The sequence below is a fragment of the Etheostoma cragini genome, chromosome 7 (assembly GCF_013103735.1).
Source record: "Etheostoma cragini isolate CJK2018 chromosome 7, CSU_Ecrag_1.0, whole genome shotgun sequence".
In the NCBI taxonomy this organism is placed as follows: Eukaryota; Metazoa; Chordata; class Actinopteri; order Perciformes; family Percidae; genus Etheostoma; species Etheostoma cragini.
In genome coordinates, this window is record NC_048413.1 from 19,813,886 (window position 1) to 19,820,363 (window position 6,478).

Sequence of the window (6,478 nt, forward strand, 5' to 3'; positions counted from 1 at the left end):
TGTTCAACATCTTTAAGTTTCCCTATTATTGTGTTTTTACACTTAGTTGAGTTTATACTTGGTGATGCTCCTTAACATTTAGCATCCATGAGTATTTTCTACTCTCCTTCTGCCACAATAGAAAATCTGTGCTTCCCTATCTCTAGCACATCAGAACTGATTGCCTTTTTTTACCCCGTGTTTACCTACGGTAAATGTGTACTATTTTTAAATTACTTTTCTTGCCTGATTCAATGAAAATGATTCCATTGTCTTAGTTACAGAAAACCTCTTTACCAAAACCTTATAAAGAAAAGGGTCTTTTTATTGGCAAGTTCAGTTTCAAAGCCCTCCCAGATGGTTCTCTCGACAAGACTGAAATAATCTGCACGTAATATTGATGTAAATTGAGTTACCACTGGAGTACATTGAGTATCAAATAACATTTACATTTGCATTTAGCTGACCAATGTGCATGTATAATGTCTTAGATTTATTATAGCATATTTCATTGAACCCAATGATGCTTTAAAAAAGTACAGTGGTACAAAAAGAAAATAGTAGGCCAACACAACCAAAATAAAACTGAATGCTTAATGGAAGGGTACGTAATTGAATCTAGGCTACTGGCATACAACCACGTCTCGCATTGTAAAGTTATTTTACGAATGAAATGGACATATTATATAAAATAACAGTTTAAAAAAAAATAAAAGATAAATAAAAAAATACAGATTAAAGAAAGGCTTTTTTATTGCTAAGGCCATACGTCTAGATTTAAATGATTTGTTTAAAATGTAATAACTTTTAAAAACAACTTTCATTACCAGTCATTTGCTGTTAAATGACATAAAGAAGCAACACTAGATGGCAGAACGGTATTTTACAAAAACCTTGAATTTATACAAGCTTACAAAGCTGTACTCAGACGCAACACCAACTCCTGTGTGTGTCCTTCTTGTCTGTGTCTTTAGCTGCAGACTGTTGTATGTACCGGGGATGGAATCCTTTTCAGTGAAATACAGTCGCAATCCACACCGTTTAGCTCTCAGTATTTTAACTGTGTTTCAGCCAGCTAGCATTACTTGCTAACTAAAGGCTAACTTTACCTGCTGTGTATTTTTAGCTATGTGTATATTAACAGCAACTTTCAAATAAGGGCAAGTATAAGGGCAAGTATCATGTTTGTTTTTTTAATCAGAGGAATTAAAAAAGAAAACAATAATAAAAAACTAAAATAAACTAATGAAAGTTTGATGCTAACAGCCTTTTGCTTTTTATTTAAATGAGGAACAACCTCCACTAGTGTCTGTCCCCTCTGGCTATTTGGGAAAAAGTCAATATTTCAAGAGAGCTGAGACACTCATTAAATATTTCAAACAAAGGAAAAGTGACATTGCTGCCCTCTCTCTCTCGCTCTCTCTCTTTCTCATCATTTCTCTGTGACTTCTGTTCTTCACTCAAGATTCCATGAAACCATAAAGAGAAAAAGGACAAACAGGAAACCACCCAACTAATAGACCACTGACAGTCCAAGAGAATACATTTATCCTGTGGTCTATACATATTACGTACCGTGCTCTCTTAAATCTCCTAAAAGCATTTCTGCTGAACTGGTAGATATTTCAGGCTTTGAAAAGGGTTAACAGTAGGGTTAATGGGTTTTCCCACTGAGGTAGGGTTATGATGGGGGGGGGGGGGTAATGGCTTTTAAGGTGTGGCAGTGGATCAGTGTATAGCCACTGTAACCATAAAGTTACCTTGGTGGTCAATTCATCACCAGGCAATCAGCAGCCCCACCTTGAACCCACAGGAGTTGTTAGGTTAAATAAATGTTCACTTTGCTGGTCTCTGATGTCAAATGATTGAACACACTTGAAGAATGAATGCAACCTTTGACCACGTGGTGAAAGCTATTAAACATATGCTGTTCTAAACACTCTGCCTGTCTGTCCTGGGAAAATCTTCTGACACATAGGAAGAGATGTGTTTAAAATTTGCATCAGCCGTATTGTGTATGGAATAAGAGCTAGGAAATAAGCATGAGAGGCAATACATCTATAGAAACTCAAGAACATCCCAGATAAAAGGAGAATTTCTTCCCCCTAAAATACGCCCACATGCTGTAAGTTGTTTGTTCAAGCCGCAATTAGGTACAACGAACCTTTACATTTAAGGTGGCAGCGCTTTTTAGTGGCCGTAGAGCAAAGCAGGGAGTAAGGTGACAAAATATAACCCCTGATTTCCACCAACGGCGGAAAGGCTGCGGATCGGCTCCGCTGCATCGGCTCTCTGCTCCGCTGTCCTTCAATACCCACCAAGTCCGGTGCAGAACACACCCTCAAGGACCCACGAGATCTTGGGAATTCACGTGTGATTGCACGATATAACAGGATTTAGTTTCTATAAACACAACCACAAAACCTTTGACCTGTCTTTAGTCCTGTCTCCGCTCATTATGATATTTTCAAGACGTAGTGCTGGGAAATATGATCCGCCGTGAGCAGGGTGTATTTTATTTTGAAAATGAACTGGATGTTTTATTTTGTTTCTGTGCTCAACTTCCTGTCCCGTACAATCTGCTGTGTGCTGAGTGCTGTGGAGCTCTCCAGCATCCGGCAAAAATAGAAACTCGGCGTGTCTGCTCCGGAGCCGGGACAGAGTCAGAACGCAGCCATTCTGCAGTCAGTGAAAAAACAAACATTGACTTTAATGGAAACCTATTGACTCTACCGCCAATCTGCAGTCGTTCCGCAGTTGGTGGAAATCAGAGATGAGAGGGAAAAATTCCGCATAGGTAGGTTGGTTAGGGTGGTGGAAGGTTCACACACAGGACTTTCACCAAGGGGTTCGTGTCCCGTTAAAAAATGTCCTTTATAGAACAAATGGCTCTACCTTACGTTCTAGGTCAAGTGCATAACTGGAAATGAAGCAAAGTAACAAATGTACGGATTTTAACCAAAACCAAAGGATCTTTTTCTGAACCTTACCAATAGTTGTTGTGCATTAACGTTACAAAGCTGTAACCATTTAACAACAACACCAAAGGTGTTTACAATCACGCCTGGTGTGTTCTGCGGTTTAGATATAGGACATAAAGCACTCCTGTGGGTCGTTTTTCCTGACACTTCTAGAGGCTCTAATTTAAGAAATGCTCCAATGAATAATACGTCAAATTTTTTGGAGGACTTGTTGAATGAAAGACAAGAAGCTCAGGCCACTGGCCCATATTGATACATTGCTCCCTATTTATTTTGGTGTCCATAAAACAGCACTTCACCAGAGAAAAGTGGCTTACACAGGCCCCAATGTCTGCTTTTGAAAGTGTAGTGCGACCATATACGCAGTTTTAATTTTTAATTATTAAAACTTTTCTCTGAGGCAGAACTTCTCTTAAGGATGAAACAATGTGGCTGGTTGTGCTAAAGAGCTAGGTTTCTGAGTAATTATGTAAATATAAGACTAAAGCTTAGTGAAAAAGAGGTAACCTAGGGCTCCTGCTAATCACTGAAATGGTTCATAAAATCATATAAAGTAATGTGCTAACATTTCACGTTCAATGTGGCAGCTATTTATCAAAGCTAGTGAGCTGCTAATCTCATCGAAATCATGATGCCATTGTCACAACTTTTTTAAAGTTTGCTACTTAAATTATTTACACTTTATTTTAACACTTATTTTAACACACTTATTTATTTTAAACATGTTGAGCCTAGCTTGTTGACTGCAATGTAAAATCTGCCCAACACTTTTTGTTGGAATTGAGCCCATTTAGCTTTTTATCCTACACCACAAGCAGCCATCAAAAGATAATGCCCCAAACAGTCTTAAAAGATACTTAAGCAGAGATGAGGAGCAGCTATATCTGGTAATGTCACTTCTCTCTAGCTCCACAAAAGTATGATTTTATTTTCAAAAAAAATTACATTAAATTACATCCCTTGAGGGCATTTATCAGAATCTACACAGCTCCCTTTGGAGCCATTAAAGGCTTTATACAACTTTCTTTGACCTGTAAGACTTTGATGTATAAAAAGGGCGGCTCTACGTCATGACAAATTCTCAAATTTTCATTGTAATAAGCCATTCTGTAAGAAAACCTGTTCACGAAAATGCATTAATTTATGCTTACAATTGCTGTCAAATGGAGGTTTCCATTATAACCACCAAGACATGTCAGTACGGTCTAAATAAACACCATCTTCATAGCAACAAGATGAAAGACCTTAGTGCAAGACCACATTTTAACACAACACAAGAGAAGTATCATGTAATACCTTGTTGGACCAAAAATACCTTACTGCAAAGGTAAATTAAAGGCTAATGTGTGGTTCAATGGTATGGTAATGGAAGGGTTACTGTAGGTTAGGCTGGGTCTGGGGTGGAGGGGTTATACAGACCAGAAAGACCTGGGATTACAAGCCTGAATAGGTGAGATGACAGACAAAATGCACACCTGTGATTTTGAAAACACATATTCACCCACTCACACAAAACATGCAGGTGATAGCTAAAAAAGGAATATGCTGATACTACAAATAGCATAAAAGAGTACAGATATTTAAAGCTTTATAAAAGGCAGATGGATTGTCATGAAGAGGATGAAGAAGAGAAAAAAAGAGGGGTGGGAGAAAGGATGAGAGCAAGGCAGAGTGGCATGGGATAAGCCTCTGTCATTAGTTGTGGGATTTCAGCAAAAACCTGCAGAAAAGGCAGAAGTAAATGAGATTAGAGAACAAAAGTAGGAGAGTGTGGCAGAATAGAGATGTAAGGGAGTAGTGGAGGGATGAGGCACACAATAACCGCAGGTGTAAAAGGACCAAAGACTTCTAATCTTCTTCAGTCCACTGTTTTTATTCACCACTGATTTAGTCTGGTAAAATTCATGTAATGCTTTATTGTGCTTCTGAGCATTGCACAAAAGCTTTTAAAAGAAAAAAAACTGGTCACATTTCAAAGCTATAGCATGTACACAGACCTAATTATGTTCCCAAGTTGAAAACATAACTTCAGTTTGACTAACCAATGCTAACTGAAAAAGAATGAAAAGGAATAATAATTCCCTCTAATTCCTCAATTCCACTAGTGAAAATAAAACATTCAAGACACACATCCCCCACATGCACACAAACTCAATATTTTCCATTTTCCTGATTTATGCTCAGATAAACCAACCACTGATCAAATCCGATCAAAATGTTCTCCTGAAGTGTTTGACAAAAGCCACACTGCTTCTGTCCAGCCACGTCATTACTCAAAGAAATTACCCTAATGATCAACATAGATATGAAACCACAAACACAGCAGAGTTGATACACATGCAGAGTCCAACACGAGCACATACACAAGAAATTCCCCAGCATCAGAATGAATACAAGAAACTGAAATCATCCCACTTTTTTGGCTCAGTTATCAAGAACAATTGAATAGATACATATTACATCATCACTCTCACATTTAAACTTGTACCCCAGTGCACAAACTACTTCCTACATCAGCTACTTGTTAAATTAAAGCCTCTTATAAATATGTGTACTAATCTGGCCATAGATCCTCTTTGTCTTGAAGGAAAGACAAAAGAGACAGATACTGGAGTTGCTGTCAAAAAATTTAAATCTCACCTTCCTCAGCAGTTTCCTCTGCCTGCATACCGGTTCAGTTCTCAGCCCCTCCTAGTTACTTCCCCCCTTGGCAGGTGCCATCACAGTCAAATAGTCCACAGGAAAGGGCTCTAATGTCCCATGTCTCTCGCTCTTTCTTATACTCCCTCTCTGTGTCCTGTTGAGATTTGGATCACCATGAGAAAAGCAGCATGTGTGTGTGTCAATGTGTGTGTGTGTGTTTGTGTATGTGTGTGCACACAACTCCAAAGGTCCTGGAATTCCTGAGTCCTGCGCTAAAGAGCGAGCGTGGTTAAGCTCTCTCTCTCCGTGTGTCTCTCTCTCTCTCTCTCTGCACTCCTTTTCTTTTTCCTCTCGCTCCCGTCCAGGGAAAGAGGAGGGGAAGACAGTCAGGGGGTGGGACGGAAGACAGAAGCTGCTTTCAGCCAACTCTTTCTCTATCTCTTCTTTCTCTCTCTCTGTCCTTCTCCCTGCATCTCTGTGTTTTTTTCCGAACTTTTAGTGGTTCTCTTTTGGCTTGTTCTCTGTGACAGATACTGTTTCACTGCTCAGAAAGGCGTGAAAGCAAAGCTCTCTGTATCTCTCTCTCACACACACACACACACACACACAACCTCCTCTCTCTTTCAACGCCACTCCCTCTTCCACAGTCCAGAGGTAAAGTCATTCCCTCGCCGTGTCACCCAGCCGCAGTGTCTTTCTCCTGCTATTATGATTCAACATGCCTCATTACCAAAGGTCCAGTACTGCGTTGGTCTATGTGTCTGTGTTTTTGTATGGATCCAGCAAACTCTGATAAAGATCAGGGTGCAGTTAACTCACGGATTTAGTTTCAGTATTTAGTTCCTTCACAAATTTCAAAAAACATTTTAAATGTC

The 6,478-nt window shown here is 39.2% G+C and overlaps 1 protein-coding gene across 1 annotated transcript in view; it reads right to left on the reverse strand.

The window, feature by feature from the left end:
* sema3b (sema domain, immunoglobulin domain (Ig), short basic domain, secreted, (semaphorin) 3B) overlaps window positions 1-6,141 on the reverse strand; it is an 86,239-nt gene extending 80,098 nt beyond the window's left edge. The window contains exon 1 of the mRNA XM_034876911.1: window positions 5,601-6,141. The gene's annotated coding sequence lies outside the window, so the exon portion shown is untranslated. The remainder of the gene's footprint in view (window positions 1-5,600) is intronic.
* Between the last annotated feature and the right edge of the window lie 337 nt (window positions 6,142-6,478).